This window comes from Camelus bactrianus, chromosome 28, assembly GCF_048773025.1.
Source record: "Camelus bactrianus isolate YW-2024 breed Bactrian camel chromosome 28, ASM4877302v1, whole genome shotgun sequence".
NCBI classification, from domain to species: Eukaryota; Metazoa; Chordata; class Mammalia; order Artiodactyla; family Camelidae; genus Camelus; species Camelus bactrianus.
In genome coordinates this window covers 1,826,906-1,848,720 of record NC_133566.1, presented here as the reverse complement: position 1 = coordinate 1,848,720, position 21,815 = coordinate 1,826,906, and positions in this window count along the sequence as shown.

Sequence of the window (21,815 nt, the reverse complement as noted above, 5' to 3'; positions counted from 1 at the left end):
TGAGAAAATTAGCTCTGAGAGGTTATAACCCACCCCAAAGGAAATATAGCTCATAAAGGAGGGATAGTAAATTTGTACAGTCCCCACTTTTTATGCAGGTTGTAACCTAGGCATTTTACATTTGCAAACTTCCATAATCCAGATATATTCTTGTTAGGCAAGGATTTTTTTTTTAATGGAAGTATAGTCAAGTTTACAATGTTGTGTCAATTGCAAGGCTTTTTTTTGAATTTTGAGTTAAAAATTTTTTTTTGAGGAGGGTAATTAGGTTTGTTTATTTGTTTCACTTTTTAAAATGAGGTACTGGGTATTAAACACAGGACCTCGTACTTGCTAAGCACGTGCTCTACCACTGAACTGTACCCTCCTCCCCAAAGCAAGTTATCTTATCCATTATTCTGCAGCTTAGGAGTTCAAATAAATTGGAGTTGAAATCCAGATGTTTTGATCCCACTGTGGTTCTTTTCTTTATATTCTGCTTAAAGGGGTGTGGAAAGCAGTTCCTTTGTTCATTTCTTTATTCAGCAGTTTTGAGCACTGACTTTGCATCAGGGTCTGGCTAGGTGCTTGGAACAGAAAACAAGAAATGACCCTGGTCTGCATGGGCAGGAAGCCTGGACCAAAAGCTGGGTAATGTGATCCGACCTACGGTAGCCATGTGCAGACACTGAGGATAAACTGTACCCCCGGCTTTGCTTGGGCTTCCCTTACCTTCTGGCTGGTACACACCAGGTCACCACAACCCAGAGGGGCCCACAGCCCACAGCAGAGTATGTATCTCGATCTCCTCTCCCCTCTCAGCAGGGGCTGCAACATGAGCATCCCTCTCTACGTGCAGTGCGCTGAGAATGACCAGATTCTCCCCGTGGTGATCCAAGCCTTTGGGATCATCTCAGAGGAGAATTTCTTTTGCATCTATAAGCGAATCTCCTTGGTGAGCCAAATCAGCCTGTGCGGCTCCCAGTGGGCACTCTGTATCCACTACAGGCACCACTATGCGCCTGAGAATGCGTGGAGCGACTTCCAGACCCACAGCAATGTAGTGGGCCTTGTCACCATTGCCGACTGCCTCTCGGCTAAGGCCTTCGAGAAGCTCCACGTGCAGAGGAGCTGTATGGCACCACGCTCTATGACTCTCAGCTATTTGTCTTTGTGCTGCATGGGGAGGTAGCCGAGCAGACACGCACCGACATGGCTTTCAATCTACGAGGACTGCAGGCTGGTGGAGAAGAGGATCGAGGACTTCACTGAGTCACTCTTCATCATGCTCAAGTACAAGTGGCTGGATGGGACCCCAACAAGTCTGGGGACAAGATCCCACTCCTCTGCACCTTGTTTGAGAAAGAGGACTTCATGGGACTGGACACAGACAGCAGGTAAGTCTACCTGGAAGCCCGGCCACCCTCGCTGTGTGCCAGATTGCTTCCCTACATCCAGGAAGGGATCAGCAAGGAAGAAGGCTGTCTTGTAGCCAAGGGTGGAGGGAGGTGCAGCCCGCCGGTTTACAGACATTTAAAAGTGAATCCGCCTTTGTTTCAGAGAGCTCCTTTTATGGTTATTGTGGACACTTTCTCCCGCTTTTCAGCCAGGACCCCTGGTGGGACCCCTGGAGTTGCTGTCCAATAGAGTAGCCACAGCCACTGATGCTAGGAACACTGGGGAGGAGGCTGGTCTGAGCTGACATGTGCTGTAGGTCAAATGCACATCAGACGCTGAGACATATAGTAAAAGGAATGTAATCTACCTTGTTACTTTCTATGTTGATTACAAGTCAAAATGATAGTATTTTACATACAGTAGAATAAGTAAGGTCTGTTCTTAAAATCAGTTTCTAGTATTTGTTTTTTGTTTGTTTGTTTATTTCTTTGTTTACTTTTTAAATGTGGCAAATGGGAAACTTTTTTTACATGGATCTCATTTCATTAATGTCGGGCAGCCTTTCCTGGGACAGTCTCATCTCTTTGCTTATAGATAAGACGCTGAATCCCGAGATGCAGAACGAGGCTCTGGTTGAGCTGAGGGTGGAGCAGGTGTCTCCTGACTCCTAGGCCCAGCACCTGCACGGCTCAGGCCCTCTATTCATGCCCGACAGTCACCATGCCAGGTTAGGACATCAGAAACACCGCCAGGGACTTCCGAATGAACTATTTACACAGGAAAAGGCTTGTCACGGAGTATGGGACAGAGCAGGGAAAGGTTCATCTTCACTTTGTCCCTGTGATTACGTCAAAGTCCTCACATTGCCTCGAAAGTGCAGACGAGCTCTTCTGGTCTGCCTAACCCCCATCTTCTGCTCTGTTTCCCCGTGTGTCCATCGTGCTGTCCCTCGGGCAGGAGAGGTTGAGATGCCTTTGCCGAGAGGTGGTCCCCCTTTGCTGGGGAGAGTGAGGGAAGCTGTGTCCCCCCCGGCCTACGGCCTCGGGCCTTGAGTCTGGAGAGCACTCATGGCGGTCCCACAGGTGACGGTCGGAGGACCTGGCATGTGCTGCCGGGCCCACTGTGGAGGCGGTGCTCTGTCATTCTTGAACTTACCTAAGATCAGATCCTACTTTCTGGTTGTTGGTCAATTGGAGGAGAAGATTGCAGAGAATTGATAAAAAGAAAGTCCAGACCAGCCCTGTGAGTGAGAGGCACAGGGGACCCGAGTCCCACCTGCCTGTGGTGCCTGGCAAACTCTGGATGAATTTTCAGTTCCTTCCCGGACATTCCTGTATGGCTTAAGGAAGGGGCAAGGCATGTCGTGGCCATGATCTGTACTTGTCCTCACAAGGCCCTGTGATCTATATGTCCACACTCCCCTTCTGCTACTTGGAGATGAGGTGGCAACTTTAGGAGCCTGGGCACTGCCGAAGGCACAGCTGCCAGCACCGGGCCACTCCCAGACTGGCTCCGTTCACCTCACCTGTCACCTCCTGCTGAGCCCCCAGGCGTTAGTCCGGGTAGGTGCATCGGTGCAACGTAAGCAGGGACTGTCTTCTCCCCCTGCACAGACCAGTAGGTGAGCAGTGGAAGCCTGGAGCCCTGCCCCAGCCCCCTGTCCAGTGCCTCCTCTTTTGTCATAGGAGGCACTGGTGACATGTTTGCTCAGCAATTGCTTGACTCTGAGTCTGTAGACCCACCAGAGAATGCCAGCCTGTTTTTGCCTTTTGAAGTCTGTCCTTGGGATTTGGCAGAGTAGCTGGATGTGTGCTTAGCCCATAGTGTTTGACACTGTCATCATTGTTTACCCAGAACCTCGTGTATCAGTCATGGTTCTCGGCATCAAAATACAGCAGCGCATTAAACCTCCCTCCTGGTGGATCTGTCTGTTTTGGTACCATAAGGGCTCAGCCAGCATCTGAACGTCAGTGAGATAACTCGGCCAGTGAGCTCGGGTCAAGCACGTTCTTCTCCAGTCACTTTTACTCCATTGTTCCTTTTACTGTTCCTTAGTCATTAATTTATAAAACAATGCTTTGGTGCAGGAGCAGAGCCTAATTCTCTCCTGCTGCTCTTGGTGGGAGTGAGTAAAACTTTCCAGCCTGAAATGCAACCACATTTTGTAGCTCAAAAGCTATCTAGACACATGTAGGTGGAATTTTGGTTTGGGGCTCTGACCACGTTGGTGTCCCCGGGCAGCGCCGATCCCCACAGTCCCCTGCCTTCCCTGGAGCAGGAGGTGAGGGTGGGTCTCACCTTCCCCACGTCCCTGTCCTCATCACACTCACGTAAAATTTTGTACAGGCTGTCAAACTCACTTTTGTTCTTGTTTCTTTCTAATTTTCGCTTGTTCCTCTTTTCCTTTTTCTTTTTTCCTTTTTCTCTTGTACCGCCCTGTGAGCATGTTGTTGCGTCTGAAAAGGTGGGCTGTTCACACCCTGCATTGGAAATAGCTAGATCGCCCTCTGTGCTGTCTCCATCGCTTTAAAAAGCAAAAACTTAACAGCTGCCTTGATCCATGTATTATCCTAGTCAACTATTTATTTTCTAATTTTTTGGAATATTTGCTTTGTTAGCACATCACCCACTGGTGTTTGATACCTGTTAAAATCCTTGCTTTGAGGAACCTGTTTGGTCCTCCTCATATTTGGTGACAAATGCGCCCTTATTAAATTTGTTTTGAAGAAGTGAGATGCGAATTGATTTAGGCTGCTGCTGAGGGATTCTTTTCATGGAGTATTTAAACTTGGAAATTCAAAGTCTGCAGCATCTTGCTCGATTCCTGCTTTTACACAAAAGTGCTCAGCACGCGGTTCCTGGCTGTCGCTGTGTGACGTGCGTGATGGCGCTTACTGGCCGGCGGTCACTGGTGAGGAGGAAGTGGCCGGCTCGGGGGTGAGTAGCTGCAGGGGACGCTGTTGGAGGAAGCAGTCATTTTTTTTTTTTTTTTGCATTCAACTTCCCCCTGCCATTTACTTTAGTTTGCCTTCATAAAGGGACAGTACCAGGTCTATAATTCATGCCACTCTTTTTTTCCCTGTACGAGGCTGGTTTTTCTGAGTATCAGGACTACATGGCCTTCTCCAAAGAGGCTTGCTCACCTGGATCTGGTGGACAAACGAACCTCTAAAGGGGACCGTATGTTCTACTCTGCTTCATCCAGTTGGCATTCAGAGCCGGGTCTGTGGTTTCCCTCAGCAGCCGTTCAGGCCTCCCTGTACCGGCCTTTACTTTTAACCCACTTTTGCAGTAAATAGCTAACTCTGTGTCTGTTGCAGCTACGTCCACGACTGACAGCCATGTCGTTAGTTTTCAATAGTGAGACCCCAACACCACAGTCAGCTGTGAAGGAAGATACTTTGGCCGAACTAGGACCTTGCATTCTCACCCCTACCATGGTTCATCTCCCCCGGGGGAAGGGTTAGGCCACCACCGTCATGCTGGCCATGAGGCCTTGTTTCTCCTTTCATGCTCTAGTCCAAATGTGGACACTTCATCCTTCACTGACTTGGTCTCACTTGAGACAGGCCAGACTTTCTGAAAGAGTCTATCACATTCTCGGGAGGAACAGAAAAGAAGTGTCATAAATAGAAGGAGTCTAGGCTGTCCGGGTTGGCAAATGTAGGCTGGGATCTGTGATGGGTGGGCTGTGCCCTGGACACAGGCCTTTCCTGTGGCTCCTGAGAGCCCAGGGGTCAGAGTGAGAACAGCCTTGCCTGGGTTCCTCCATCCTCATCTGCTCACTGGCAAGTGTGTCTGCTAATTAGGAGCTCCCCCAGACCTCGGGTCCTTCAAAGCTCAGACCACTGGAGAACCTTGAGTCCCTTCTCCTGGTCCTCCTGTGTGAGAATCCAGTGCCTTGTGAGGTGACCATCGGCAGGAGATGCCTCCTGCTCCAGGGAGCACCCTTCGGAGGACTGTAATTCACTGCACCTTGCTGTGAGCTTGTGGGGTTCCGGTCGCGGTCTTTGCAGAACCAGACTTGAGATGGGCTTAGCGACAGAAATGACAAGACTGATTCCAGGGCAGGACTGGTGGGAGGGAACAGTGGAAATTGAATGTGACCTCAAACACCTAGGTGGGTGCTGGGGCTGTTACTAAAATGGGGAGTCTGGGAGGTACCTGCCAGGAATCTAATTCCAGAGTAAATGGTGGAAATGAGGCATTTTTAAGATGTCATTTGTCATCGAAGTTAGGACTTCAAAGAGGCACTCGGGTCTATGAGCCTGGGGCTCAGGTGAAGGCGCCGGACTAGAGATACACGTTGGGATTCATCCTTAGCTGGTGTTCACAGCCTTACATGTGGGTTAGCTCTTCTCAAGAGGTGCAGACTGAATCTGAGGGAGGGTAGGGCTTTGCCTCGGTTGGAGGAAAGCCCAGACAATGCAGCTTTGGTGTGTCAGTCAGCAGCATTTGGGATTTTCAGAGCAATGCCATTTATCCTTAAAGGGCCAGGTGGTGGGCAGGGCCAACCAGGATGAAATCTAAAGGGAGGGTCATGGCCACGTGTGCGACTTGGGACGATGCAGAGGCTGCAGGGTCCTGGAGGGGAGACTCCTTAGAAGCTGGAGTTGGAGTGGGGAGTGGGGAGAAAGTAGTCACACTTACCTGTCAGGGAGGGAGGGAGGCCTAGGGAGTCCCCACCCTACCGGACTCTCTTTCCCATGAACAGAAGGCAATCAGACAGAGGATCTGAGATGAAAAGGGATGGGTGCTGGGAGGGGAGCCAACCTGGAGAATGGTGCTTGGACAGTTCTGGAATAGTCTCCCTGCAAATAGAGTTTAAAAAAAGTCAGACTCTTAAGAACAGTGATAGTGACTGGGGAGGAGACAGTTCTTTTTCTGGCCTCCTAAGGGTAAGGCATGTATCCGGGGATACACAGAAGATAAGGGCAGTCTATTCTGGGGGCTTGATCCTTACCAGGGGGAACAGTGCAAGTTTAAAGGGGGAGAAGGGCAGCGGAGGGAAACTAGCCAGGCCCCGTGTCAGGTACCAGTCGGCAGCCCTAATTGCGTGTTCCATTCACATCTATCCCTCACATGGGGGCGGTGGCAGCCCCCTTTTACGGATTGGCAAGCCTTCTCAGAGGGGTTAAGTTATTGGTCCATTTAGTGACTAGTAAATGCTGTAGCAGGATTCAAGCAGGGCCTTGTCAGACTTCAAGGGCATGTTTTCTCTACTAATTCCGGTACCTCCCTGTTGTACCTGGAATGATCAAGTAGGTCAGTTTTGGAGCCTTTCAGAAAAAGTGCGATTTAAGTGCCTCAGGACTGTTTCACAAAGCTCAGTGTTCTTTGATGGTTCGGAAGCAACGCAGTACTTTACGCCCCACAGAGGTTAGGTCTTACTCCTTTGACCATGACGTGGTTGCAAATGACGTACAGGTGCAAAACCAGACTTAGCAGCTTCTGAAGGGGAACTCTCCAGTTCTTCCTTAATCAGCTTTCTTCCGCGGGATGTAACTCTGCTGCAGCGTAAGCCTGAGGTTTCTGTATGGATTGAGGGTTTGATAACCAATGTTAATATAAAATGATCAGATGGAGAAAATCGACGTTGGCAATTTATTTTTGGGTTTCATTAGACAAGATGCACTATTGGTTAGTGGCCCATATAACGTATGAAATTGAGTACAGAACATTGCATTTCTTACTTTCTACATAGAACTGTGTTCCATTGTAAGGCTGTCTGCTTTGAAAATTCAGCTCAGCCACTAGGGCGCCTGTCAGTGTGTTGGTGTGATTGCATTTTCACAGTGCATGTAATCTGGGCCTCCTCAGCCCCAAACACTCCAGTGCAGAATCATGGGCTGTAGCAATCACTTAGTTATACAAACACTTCTGAAACTATATGATTCCAAAAAAAAAAAAAAAAGGAGAGAGAGAGAGATTGCCTTTATCAAATTTCCTTTGGAATTTAACTGCAAACTGTTGTCGAGCAGTTCTGGCTTGCTTTATATATGAATATATACATTTCTTTGTATGTAACTTGGTTTTTGGACTAGAACACCAAGCTCTTGCTTTCCATGAGCCACAAAAATCGTAGCCAAATGACACATGTATGAAACATTTTATTCTTTTTTTTCTGAGACAGAATCCTTGAATTTGGGATTTGGGCTGTGATTTTGCTTTTTGCTCTTCCCAACCCTCTTGTCATCTCACTCCTTTTTCCCATGTGGCCTCCAAGATGTCATGGTCTCAGAGGAGCGGGTGGACAAACACCACTTGGTCGCCAGGCAGTGCTGCTGTAGAGTGAGCCCAGCCAAGACCTAAAGGACATTATCAGAGAAGACTTCCTGGAAGAAATGGGCTCTACATTCAGTTCTGAGGACAGAGTAAGAGTCAGCCAGGAGAAGGAGTCAAGAATGTGGCTCAGGTGGCAGGTGCAGCCCGGGCAGAGGCCTGGAGGCTTGTGGGGTGGGGACTCATGGAGACTGCCCTCTGTGGTCCAGGGTGGATGGTGTCCCTGCTGGGGAGGACACTGGAGAGTTCCTGGGAGGAGGGTTTAGGAGGAGCTTGGGTTTTACTAGAACTGACACAGGAGGCAGTGAAGGGTGTCAGCAGGAAGTGACCCTCAGGAAAGCTACTTCTGGTTTTGCTTCTGATATTCTTCAGAAAGAAGGGCCGGGACGGGCGAGAGCAGGTATGTCTCTCCCTTTGAGACCCACCCCGTCATTCATTTATTCATAACATGCGCACTTCTGAGTTTCTAGTAGAGAGAGGGTGGACCCACATTAGTAAGTAAAATGTAATTGCTTCTTGGGAGCTTAGCAGTGTCAGAAGTTGACTTAACCTAGAAAGTTCTAGGAACAGAGGAACAAATTGCAGAGGTTGGAGGGAGGGAAGGCTTCCTTGAGAAACAGTCAAAATGAGCCTGGAGGCAAGTGGGAAGTAAGAGCAAGTCAGGGGGCCCCTGAGGTCACTGGGGACCTGGGTACTGAGGTGAGGCTGGGCGAGCACGGTCAGGGTCAAGGTCAGGGGTGGGGCTAGAACTCTACCAGGGAGCCTCTGAAGGGTTTGAAGTGGGGGTTGATGTGATCAAATTTGTGCTTTGGGAAGGCTGCCTTGGCTCTGTGTGTGTGTGTGTGTGTGTGTAGCAGGGAAGAGGGGGAGGTTGCCACAAACTGGCGGGGTCATTAGAAGACCATTCACAGGCTGGGAGGTGACCAGTGGGAGTGGGGCATCGGGGCTGCCTGGGGACGGCAGGGGCATGTGGATGACGGATTTCCTTATGGGGAGGGCTTGTTAGTGGGGCCGCCCTTGCGGCACCTTGTGGCTGGAAGAAAACAGATGGAGGCCGCCAGGTGGACTTTCCTCTTCTCTCCTTCCCTGCCTTGGCTGATGATCTTAGCTCAGCCAACATTTGGAACAGAAGAGGTAAGTTCTAGGGTATCCCAGTACTTTGTTGTGCTCATTCGAGTGAGATCTGATAGGACATATGTTTGTTTTCAGATCTGCATGTTCACTTAGCTAGAAACGTCCCGTCTTTTGGATTTTTATAGGGGTTTTTATTCTTGATAAAGATTGCTTTCTTTGTGAAAGGAAATTTAATACAGCTGTTGTTTTTCTCAAAAAGAAATTATATCTTTTAAGAAATTTAATATTCAAAAGAATCGGAATATTTAAAAATGATAAAGTAACGTTTTGGTGTAGTTTCTTTGGTTTCTGAGTTAATGTGGAGTTAGAGCCTTTTCATTACTTAATAGCACATCCTTGTCTGTATTTAAAGAGCTGTTAGTGAGCGCCCCAGGCCCCACCTCTCAAAGTATCATTAAAGTTTGCTCTGAAATAGTGAGGTCATAAAGGTCTTGTTTGCAGAAGCCAAACAGTTGGTTTATAATATGCAGCATAGCTCCCTTTATAAAATAATAATAGGATCAACATTAAGAAAGTGGAAGATAATTGAATTTTTTTAGAGCTGAAACATAAACTTTCTTGTGCTAATGTTGCAACTGGAACTTTTGAAAAGAAAAATCCTTCTGTAATGTCATCTACGTGGAATACATATATGCGTTACACGTTTGAAAAGTAACTGCCCAGTGGTTTTTGAAGTCAGGAGCATTCCAGCGGAGATACTGGCAGTGACGGTTGCTGGTTTTCAATGGAAGAGCCTAAATTTGCCTTCTTAGCTTTTTTTTTTTTTTTTTTTGTAGTGAGAGGGTTGAATAGTGCTTTGCCAGCATGATTTTGGGGGTAATTTGGGGGTAGATGTCATGCACCAGCAGTAAGATTTTTCCACGCATTTTAGTTTCTGGACATCAACAGGGCACATGTGGGGTTTGTGCCTGCAGGCTGGGATGCTGCAGGACTCCCTGATCCATCACCGTTATGTCCTGAAGCTGCTCCGGTCAGTGAATGATTTTCTGTGGCTTGGAGGTAAGGTGGTCTGATGCAGATGATCAGATGTGTAGTTAAAGTGCTATTACTTGAAATAAGAGAAACATAGAAACATGGCTCTAAAAATACAGGATGAGGTAGGAGAATTGTCTGAGCTGCTTGCAGTGGGGAGTCTTCTCAGGTGACTCCCTCACCGTGATCCCTTCCAATATCCGCCCCAGCCCTGCATGGTAGTCCTGCCGAAGCAAGCAAGCACTTTGTTCAGAAACGCAGTGAATTTCCTTGTGCCTCTGTTGGTTGGCTTTTCTTTTAAAGCACATCTTGCCCTTTGTTTAAATGCCATCCCTGCTAGTCACCTGTTAAACTCATTCTTCTGGACCTCGTCCATACATAGCTGCTGAATTGATGAACAGAATGTAGTATCTCCATGTAGTGGAACATTATTCAGACGTAAGAGTGAATAAAAAAGAAAAAAAATTAAAGGGAAGATGAAAAAGGCCTCCTGCTTTGGGAAGTCTACCCTGACTGCTCAACCCGCCCTTTTCCCTTTCAAACCCAATCCCTTATATTCCACTATACTCTTTTTGATAGTACTTACCACCTTCTAAAAAACTTTAACGTTTTAAAAAAAAAAAAGAGTGAGAGAGATGCTTATGCCACTTCAACATGGACGAGCCTTGATAACAGCACATTAAGTGAAAGGAACCAGACACAAACGGCCACATATTGTTGATTTCATTGATCTCAAATGCCCAGAATAGGCACATGCAGAGGCAGAGAGCAGGTGATGGTTGCAAGGGGCTGGGTGGAGGGCTGTTAAGGAGTGACTGTTAGTGACAGAGGGTTTCTTCTGGGGTGATGAAGTGTTCAGGAAATAGATGGTGGTTAGGGCTGCACAACCGTGAGTGTGCAGAAGACTGCTGAGCGCTGTCTCTGGGAGTGCCTGATGTTGGGGCGGCTTTATTTTGTTCTCATCCTGCAATATGAAGAGTCATCTTGTGCTGAGGCCGTTCTACTCCTGTGAGTGGTGAGGGTCAGAGACTTTGTAGAGTCATGTTTCTTTTTCCCCCTTGGTGAGTTTAGGCAAAAAAGGTTTAAGCCTGAGAAAGTGCTCCATCTGCAGAAATGTCTTTCAGTTTTGCATGATGTAAAAATCTTGAGAGCTTTTTAATCGTTGAGGACAGTCTGTGGGGGGAAACAGCCCGTGAAGCCTAGGTGAGACCTGGAAGAGCCGTGCATACCTCCATGACACGGGTGGGGATTTCACCCTCGTTCAGGCAGTGAAGGGCCCAGACCCGTGAGCGGAGTTGACAGTCATGAATACTTACGTGTATCCGCTGCTTCATTTTGGATGTTAATTTCAAGCTGAGTCAGTTTGTGGCAGCAGCCTCATCCTATATCAGGAATTTATAGTATCTGCTCTTTGTGAAGGCCAGACAGACTTGATTATTTAACAGTCTCTCTTGAATTGATATCTCAGATTCCTTTGTCAAAAGAAAAACAGCAGAAATACAGACATCCTTTAATAACAATGTGACCTGGAACGGGTTTAGTCTCTGTGCCTCAGTGGCCTTATCTGCGGGTGGAGAAGATGATAACAGTGCTTCCCTCAGATGGTGAGGGGGGAGTGAGAAGCACAGATGGAGGACTTAAACGAGATGCTCATGAATGACCGAATTTAGTGCTCTCAGCCTGGTGAGGCCTCAGGGGCAGAGATGTCAGTACACAGCAGTCCTAGCCGGAGCTCGATCCGCGTTGGCAGCTGTTACAATCAGTATCACCACTGTGGGTTATCAGGTAGTTTTAAGACTTGGTAATATGAATTCATGAATAATGTTAAAAGACTAGACATCTTAGATCCAGTTTACATAGTTCTCAAGATTTCCTCTGAGAAATGGAAGTTTTTTTCCCCATCTTAAATCTGAGTTGAGTCTCTAAAAGAATTCTGTATTCCTCCAAATTTTTGCTTTAATTCTCCATTTCTTAAAAAAAAGTTTTTAAATGGAGTTATTGGGGACTGAACTGAGGGCCTCATGCATGCTAAGAACATACTCTCCCAAATGAGGTAAAATATACCCCCTGATTTTTTTAAACTTTACTTTCTTAGTAATCAGAAGTTAGAGGCCTCTAATACTTTTTCTGGAGACTTGTCCATGAACTTGTAAATCTATAATTAATGGACAAAATTTGGTTTATTAAAAAAATCAATAGAATATTCTGCAATCCACTCCAAAAGGAAATGCTGTTTGACTTAAAGTGTTTCTCCTTTATGGTGACTTCTACTTTTTGGTCTAGCTTAATTTATTAACAGCCATCCTCATCATCATAATGACCAACTCGCTGTGAGTGGACACATACCTAAAGTCAAAATGCTTTCCTCATGTTTTACTTCATAGCAGGTGTTTGAGCGTAGGTATCAGTGTCTCCTTTTTTGCAGCTGAGGGATTGAGAGATGGGCCAGCTTGTCCCAAATCACACGCAGCTGGTGGTGGCTAGCTCGGTGCTGGAATCCAGGCTGCACAGGATGCATTCTCAATTGCTCCTCTAATCAGCATCCCGTTGAGTGGTTTCCCGAACTCCTGTGAGTCCATAAATGACCGATTTTAGCGATCTTAGCCTGATGAGGCCTTCAAAGGAGAGACACCAGTAAGAATGTGAGACAGAGTGGCATAAATTAAAATTGTACATTTTCACAAATGATTTATTCTCAGGTAATGACTTAAAATTAATATTTTTTTGTTTTAGTGCTCTGTAAGCACTAAAAACAAATCATTAAAAGTAATTATAGTGCAAAAGAGAAGTGGGCTTTGAACGTTAAACCGTTGCTAATGATGTTGCTTGTTTTTCTCTAGGGGCGCTTATTGACTGAAAAATTTACAAAGACTGAATTTGTTTTACGTAGTCTTAGTATGGATGGAAAGATTGTCAGTGAGTATTGTAAGTAAAATCCTTACTCTTTCCTATCCTGATGATGAATATGTTAGTTGTTTTCATGGCTTAAGGACATTTCGTCATTTGTGAAATTTGAGTAATATCGTTTACCTTGTCTGACTGTGAGAGTTAGACGCTTTGTATACAAAGCACCATAGAGGTGCTTAATAAAAATGTACTGTCACAATGACTGATACTTTAGAAGTATCAAGTCTGAATACTAAAAAGGGTAGCTTATTTCTGATGCATATTCATTATGTATATATATGATATTTATGAATATGGATTAAAGTAACAAGGATTCAGTTTTCTTTACTTCTAGGGCAGTATGAAGTTTTAATGAAATCTGTATCATTCTAGCGAGACAGGGACTAGTTAAATTGCCTTAAGCAGAGGACCTTGAAAATTATTTACACAGAATGTGTATTGTTACAACTCAGAATTCCTGTTGTCCTGTAACCATCCACTCAGACATTTAAATTCCTGGTATTCTGACCAGAACCATTAAGTTTAGAAAAATCCACATTGATCATTTTCAGGGAATAAGCTTCTCTGTTTTGTGATTAAATAAAATTTTGATTTTTTTCTGCACTCTTAACAGGTTTTAAAATATCAAAATTTTGATTTCACATGTCACTTTTTTAATAGACAGAATAAAACTCATGCTGTTTTAATATGTAAATAAATGCTTTTGTATTTCAACAAACTTGTATGATTTCCTGGCTCTTTGAGAAGTATTTTGCAAGATACTTAGATTACCTACTGTTGGAAAAGTACAGACGTGACTTTTATGAATATAGGCCTAGTACGGATCTGTTGGTTTTTGCTACAGTGCAAGACATGAGGCCTAGGAGAGCTTTGCTGCGGATTGCCAGGAGGACAGATCCAAAGTCTCAGTCTCCCCTCCTGTAAAATGAAGTGGCTGGACTTGATTCTTTCCTCTTCTAAGATGAGTTTCCATGAGCCTATGTCTTTTGTTTATATTCAGGAGTATTAGCAATATCAGATTAAATACTGAATTAAATACCCTTCCCCCGAAGCAAAGTGCAGTATGTGCTACATAAGCTTTTAGTTATCTGATTCTCATTTCTGATCCTACAGGCAATTTTTGTGTTCCATCTTTCCCGGCAACCTGGAAGGTCTTTTTAGCCATAGGTGGCGCTGTTGCACCTTCTTACACTCTTAATTTTCCTGTTTGTAAAAGAAGGCTTAAACAACGTTATTTTATTTTGATTACTTTGCTTAATGCTTCAGAATAGCACAATGTCCATTGTGCCTGTCTACCTGGAAATATTATTCTGCTTATATCTTAGTTTTATTCTGTCATCTCGCTGTGAACATTTCAGACTTGCTGTGCAAACAATGGCAAAATCGGAGTTTTCTTCCAGTGTTAGAAACCAGTGAGCTGGGATTTTATAAAAGAGCTAGAAGCGGCCTCTGGAGCAACTTAAAGCTAAAAAGTGTGTTGAGTTCCCTGAGTATTGACCCACCGCTGTGTGTTAATCGGTGGGAGATGATTAGGTACATATACGAAGGGGTGTAGTTTTTTGACTTGGGTTTGCGTGCACATGCTGCCACTGAACCACGTGAGCCTGAGTCAGTTCGTTCTGAGTTTTTCCCTCGTCTGTGAGATGGGGATGCTCGTATCTGCTTTGTAGAATTGTGATAATTAGAAATTATGTAAAGTGTTTACCACAGTGGGTATGTCAAGAGGGCTCTTAAACTTTAGCTGCTGTTTTATGTGAAGCCATCATTTGATGGTCTTTGGCAATTACTAAGAAACAGGTAAATAAGAAAAGCTGGTTTTATGATGAAAGATATTTGAGGAGGTTCTATAATTTCTATACCCATAGTTTAGCATCAGCAGAGTCAGAACTGTTACACAGTCGCCCTGAACCAACGTTAAGCCACAGAATTTTTTGTTACATCATATATGTTGGGGCCTAAGGGGATCCAATACTTATACACATGTTGTCTCCAGCAGCCAACTGAGAGATGACACAAAAGAGTAGGCAGGCGATAAATGTCTTCTTTGTTACTGATGAAGCCACATTCTCCATGAACTTCAGGGCTGTGGGTAAATGAGTGTCATGATACTGTGTCCCAGAAGTAGAGACTTACCCTGTCCCAGGTATCTCTGGGCCACAGCGAGCCTTCCCTTGAGAGGATCAGCCCAATAATGCACAGGGCTGTTCTGCCATGGAGGTGAGCATCCCAGGTGCTTCCCAAGGGTGGCCAACACTGGAGGGAAAGGAAGGGTTTCACATGCCCTGCTTGTCTCCCCGGAATCACACCTCACTCTGTTAGTGTGATGAGGGCTAGCTGTGGGCCAGCAGTCAGGGGTGTGAAGGGAGAAGCACTCTCCATGGCCCAGAGGAGTGGGGAGGAGGCATCCTCTCCTTCAGTTTAAACAGGTGGTGGGATGGAACAGAAGGGTGGACCCCAAGAGTTTATAAAAGGAGAAATAAGGATTTCCTTTGGGACTTAGTCTAGCCAGGAAACACAGAAGATGATTAGAAAGGAGACTTGTAAACCACTGTAATATTAAGTTGACATTTGTTGAGCACCAAAAATGTGCTACATTCATTTCTGAGCATTTTACAGAAATGAATCCTTCAATCTTCTCAACAAGCGAGTAAGAAAGGTTTGATTGTTATCCCAGTTTTACAGTGTGGAATTTGAGGCACACAGAGGATAAGTTGGCCAAGGTCACAAAATTAGTTAGTGGCAGAGGTAGTATTTTAACCCTGGCTGTCTGGTTTTGAGGCTTCTAGAATGGGCTTTGGGTGTTTATATGTATCTGCATCCTTGGATTTCTAAACGTCTGTGCATCAGTTAGCCCAGAAAGGACAGAGAAAGGAGAGTCACACAGGTGCTCACAGTCATGTCTCGGCCACTGTCCATGAAGAGTGCACCATGATTAGCGTTGTTTTCCAGGCAGTAGATCTGTTGGTATAACAGAAATTTAGTCCATTGAATTTATCTAGAAACCCTTCCTGCTCTGCTTCTATCCACGCTTGCTATGTGACTGCCTGCCCGTGATTGGGCCATTGAGGAGATGTACTGATGGTTGAACTCTGATATTGCAGTCTGGTTCATAGTTTTATGTCTTCTGTTACATTAATAAGTTAAATTTCTGGTTTTCTTGCATCAGTGTGTCATGAGTTTGGTTAATGTGAAACCAGTCCATGGGAGCCCAGGGGTGCTGATGGTATAATGTCTGAGCAAGTTGTGGCACTTCTACCCATGCGGACCTGGCCAGAGGATGTCCGCCTTCCTCACTGATTTCCCCCAACAGCAGGGTCCTCGCCCACCCCCGCATGTGAGGCTGGGAGCTCTCTGAGTAGGCCAGTCAGCGGCAAAGTCCACCAATCAGAAAATGATGAAGTACCCGGAAGTGGTTTTAATAGAAGAAAAGGGCTTCCAGGTAGTCCAATGGGCTGTTCGAGTCCATTTGGTGAAGAGCTGTCCACTGTTTGTGGTTGAGCTGATTCTTTGCTGTTGAAAAGTCTGGATTAGATGAAGGGATTTTAAAAAGCAGAAAGGAATGGTTTCAGGTGGTACATCCACACTGGTGAGAAGTGATGGATGACCGCCTGTGTGAGGCATAGACAGAGTCTTACAAACTTCATAAAACATCTTTAAATGCTCTGCCATCTGAGTGCACTTCATAAGGGGTCCAAATCATCACTGGTCGCGCTGAGAGGGCAAGAAAGTGATGATCGCAGAAAGGACACGGATGCATCAAAAAGGTCTCAGTCGTGTTCCCTGTTTAAAGGATGTGGCACTGTGTAATATATTTGAGCTGGTTTTTCACTGAACAATTTTTTGAGTTTTCTAGGACTCCCCAGTTCCCCAAGATTCCATGCAGCTGGGTGTCCCCTCAGTACAGCTCTGTCAGCGCTTGCCCTGGGCTGACGTGTTGTCACGGGGAGCAGGACAGTCAGCGTCCCCGGCTACTCCGAGCTTCGTCTCCTCATCTGCAGTGCCGGGTTTCTCTTCCGTGTCTACTTGGTAGGGTTGCTGAGAATCACACGTGATGTTTGTCAGGTGTGATTTGTGGTTGTCTCTGTGATTGGCATATAGTCAATATTTGATAGAAACTCTTGTTTTTTTATTGTAATTGTGGCTCCTAGATGGCAGTGGTTTTTAGTCTGCATTTTTTTATAACTTTACTCTTATTTTTAAATATGCACTTATTTTTATTTATTTTTTTGGAGGTACTGGGGACTGTAGCCAGGACATTGTGCATGCTAAGCAGGTGCTCTACAACTGAGTAATACCCACCCTCCTTGTCTGCACTTAAAACTACATATTGCAATACACAAAATAGCTCTTAAACACCATCATGGGACCTAGTCTCTATATAGGCAATTGAACACGTATACTATTTCAATAAGAATAAATGCTGTTGGGACATACCTTTCTGAATCTGCTAATGTGCTTAAAAACGATCATAGCTAGTGATAAACACGAGAATTGGATCCAGTGCTTCTTAGGGTCTGTTTTGCCATCATGGGAAATTACGTACTACAGAGAAGGCTAATTGGGTCTCTTTGATATTTGGATGGTTTAGCAGATGAACAAGGCTTTCAAAAGCTGACAGTTTTGTATTTTAAACTAACTGCAAAGTTATCTTCTAGAAGTTGGAAGTCCTAAGCTTGTGAAGTGCCCAGTAATCCAGGGGGAATATGTCTGTGTCTCTGTGAACGATTGTGTGTGTGATTTCAGGAAGGTAGAAAGACGTTCCATATAGACTTCTGATATATTTCTCCTCTAGTTTAAGCTGTAGGCATATATTTATACAAATAAATTGATATTCTTTTGTCATTTGGCATATTGGTGGGAATAAGTCGTTCTCATACTTGTTTCAGAAGGGTTGGGGAGCATGAGCTTAGAAAACGGGAGGAGAAAGAGGCAGGGAGGTTCTTTACACTTTGTGCAGGATTTGAGGAAGAGTAGCTTTTCTTTTCTCTTTTCTCCTAAAGCAAACTGGCACTGAATTGTAACATACTATTATTCAGAATTGCTTTTCTAATGAGATACAAGTGCCTCAGATTTTTCAAGGCAACATGAATGATGAAATGTGTTTTAGCATTTATCTTTAAAAGTAGTTTTATTTTTCAAGGAAAAGGCTATAGCTTGTTCTTTCTTCCAGCGGTTCATGAAGTTCTCATTGATCCATGTACATGATCTATGTGCTTAGTTTCTTTGGGTTTTTTGTTTTTTTTTTAAGTGCTTGTTTCATTGTGGTGTGAATGAATGTTTAAAACTTTTGGATTTTGATCTTTAGAACATGCTGATTTATCAGAACTGTTAAAAACCTGATTGTTCTTTGGTCCTTGTTTGGTGTTTCACCCTATTTATTACTGTTGTCTGTTAAAGAGAGAAATTCTTCCTCTAGCCTGCAGATCATTAAGTGAATGGTTTGCAGTGTGCCTTTAAATTTCATTGAATGCATTGAACATGATTGTCCAGTGAATTATGAATTGACTCATACTAATGACTTTGCTTTGTTTCTGTGGGTTTTGCTCCTCTCCACAAGAGTTTGAATTCTCTGTTGCATTTTGTATACGTGTTCTTCACAGGGGAAGAAATATTGCATTTTTTTACAGAGGTGGGTTTTCCTAACCCCTCTGAATGTCTTCTGTAATTGATACAACAATAATCTGTTATTGCAGTGCTTAATTATTTCATAAACTATTTTTTTGGCTTAATCAGAAACAATGACAGAGTGATAATTAAAAATGGGAAAACCTTCCTTCCTTTGAAGAATAGAAATCAGGTGGTCAGGCTCACCCATGCTTTGTGCCTGACACACTTACTTTCATGTCATTGTGTAACATGATTCGGAGATGGAGTTTCTTCAGGTTTATAGATTTTTGTTTTAACATATGTGTTGAATTCTTTCTCCAGGCTGATGTATCCTGTTGGGTTTGTTGAAAGTGCAGAAGGGAAACAAATGCTTTTTTTGTTTGTTTTCCGGAGGCCTGAGTTGCTGATGATAAAGAGTTGAGGGTGGGCTGAGGATCAAAGTGACACTCCCTCTACTCCCAGCTGAAATTGATGAACAATGAAATCAACTAAGTGTATCGGTATTTGACCAATAGAAGTTAGCGAGACCAAACTGGCTAGTTATGCCCAAAGGAAAGTACGGAATTCACCTGCAGAATTAGGTGCTTTACCAAGAAGCAGCAGCTTAGAGCAATCAGAAAAATCAGTCCTATTATGAGATATAAAATGAATATAATAACTTTTATTTCTGAAACTTTTCTACATTAAGTTATGTAGAGCTAAAATTAAGTTTCAAGCACCAGGAGTTAAGAGTGTGGGTGGTACTGTGGGATCGTTATTCAGGGATGTGCCAAGACCCTGCTAGAGTGGCTGAAGCTGGCAGGAAAATGCCCAAAGCCAGGATTTGTCACCCTAGGGTGTCCTCAATAATGGTTTCATGTGGGAGCCCATGATTGGGTTAACAAATTTTAACAGACCCCAGCTGCCTGTCAACTTTAAGAAGAAAAAAATATGCTTAATAACTGCTTTGCAAGCAGGGGCCTGTGTATCCTCACTCCTGTCTCCTTGCCTTTAAAAGCAGAGACAATGCTTTGCTTGCATAGTTGAGGTTTTAGATTGCACTCTGCTCATTGCAAAGAAATGACCCAGGCCCTCAGGTATAAACGCTGGGCTTGTGTGCAGTTAGATAGTCTATTATCCCCAAAACAAGGACCTAGCTGGTCTGGTGGTCTGTTTTGTAATTCACATATCTAAAGAATGTATCTTGTTCCCCTCACCCCATGACTTCCCTAAAGATACACTAAGTTTTGTACTCATGGTGGATTCTTCAATCACTGTCTCATCCCTTCTTTCCCCAAGTTCCTGCTTACTATCACACAACTGTTAATGACTTTTTCCTTTGATTATACACAATAAATATGGGAACATTGGAGAGGCTTGTGGTGTTGGCTCCCTACTCCCTCTCGCTTTCTTGACTTTTTCCACAGAGTATTGAGTAATCATTCCCTGTAGGTAAGACTTATTCCAGCCAGAACCCACAGTTCCAGGTGAGAAGGATGCAGGCTTTATCTCTCCTACCCGAGGGAGAGAGAGTAGAGAATTGAGATCTGCTCCTCCGTGGTCCCTTCCTGCCCCAGGGCCACCCCAGTTCACCTGCAGCCTTCTCATAGGGCCTCTGTCCCAGGACTTACCGCAGCCTTTTCTTCCCTTGTCAACATTTCCTGTGCCTTTTGGAAGTTGGTCTCTTCTCTGCAATTCAACCCTGGCAGATGTGATGGTTGTCGGCGTGCTGGTGGGCAGTCACTTGGGGACTGCCAGGAGCCATGCTGATTCTCCTGAGTCTGTCATTCGGGGTTACAGAACTGTCGAGCACCGGAGGAAGCCCATTCACATCAGGCCATCACAGCATTGCATCACTTTCATTTTATTTTTGAATTTTCAGTGGAGAAATTATTTGTAGCTAACTGTTCCAGATTTTCGGCCACCTGCTTTCCTCACCACCATTTCCTTGTTGGCTCTGGTGCTTGTTTTAAGAACCAGGTTTCTTCTCTGGTCATTTCTAGCAGCTGGGCTTGCTAAATATTTGATCTGCATTTGAAGCAGAATGCTTCTTCGTGATGTCAAGCTGATTTTCCTATTTCTGAATATTTCGTAAACACTCAGCAACTGTTTCAAGTGAAATGCTCTTGTCCAATTTCAATTAACCCATATTTGCTGATCTGCTGCTTTCATGCTGAGGGCAGTTTCTTCTTCCTGTAATAAAAGTTAGCAATTTGAATTTACTATTTGAAGGTACTGGCCCTAGGTGCTTTTGTCCTTAACAGTTTTAATACAATTCACCCATTAAAATGTACAGCGGTTTTTACTCTATGCCCAGAATTGTGCATCGCAGTCAGTCTTAGAACATTTTCATCCCCCAAGAGGAAGCCCCGTATGCACAAGCAGTCATTCCCATCTTCCCCATCCTCCCCCAGCCCCAGTCAGCCACTCTTCTCTCTCTGTGGATTTGCCTGTGCTGGACATTTCATGTAAAATGAGTCGTTTCATGTAAATGGAACCATCTATTGTGACTGACTTCTTTCACACTGAGTAACGTTTTCAATCTTTGTCCACGTTGTGGCCTGTCAGTACTCTATGCTTTGCTATTGCTGAATTATATTCTACTGTATGGCTGGGCCCCTCTGTTTACCCATTCATCAGGTGATAGACACTTGTGTTGTTTCTGCTTTTTGGCTGTGATCAGTAATGGCGCCGTGAATATTCCTGTAGGAGTTTTTATGTGGACATTTGTTTTCAGTTCTCTTACGTGTGTGACCAGAGAGCAGAAATGCTGCATCATTCATAAACCAAATGTTCAACTCTCTGAGGACCTGCCAGGCTGTTTTCCAAAGTGGCCACGCAGCGTTACATCCTCACCAGCAACTGCTGCGTGCTCCGCTTCCTCTGTGTCCTCATTAGTGCTTGTTACTCTTTTTTTTTATTATAACCTATTGTAGTGAGTGTGAAGCGGTTTCTCTTAGTGGTTTTGATTTGATTTCCTTTAGAGCTAGTGATATTGAACATCGTTTGATTGTGCTTATTGGCCATTTGTATATTTTCCTTGAAAAATACCTTTTCAGATCCTTTATTCACTTTTAATTGAGTTAACATTTTATTGTTGAGTTGCAGGAGATTTTTTTTTTTATTTGAAGATACAAATTCCTAATCAGATAATTGATTTGAATAACTTTTCTCCTGTCTGTTGTTTTTTCACTATCTGGATGGTGTCCTTTGAAGCAAAGTTTTACATTTTGATGAATTCCAACTTATCACTGTTTTCTTTGTTCCTTGTGCTTTTGGGGTAATATTTAAAATCTGAGGTATTTTATTTAAAATTTACATATAAAGTAACTTAATTCTTAGGACCGTTCTAGGAGACAGGTGCTGTTGTTGTCCCCAGTCTATGGATAGGAGACTGAGATGCAGAAAATTTCACTGACATATCAGTGTCAAAGCTACCCAGTGCTGTGGGAGTTCAGAGCCTCATGTTTGTCCCCAGCGTCTGTGATCTTCACCACCATGCTCCACTCCTGCCTGGAATCGTTAATAAAGAAGTCTTTCCTTTTATGATTTCTTGT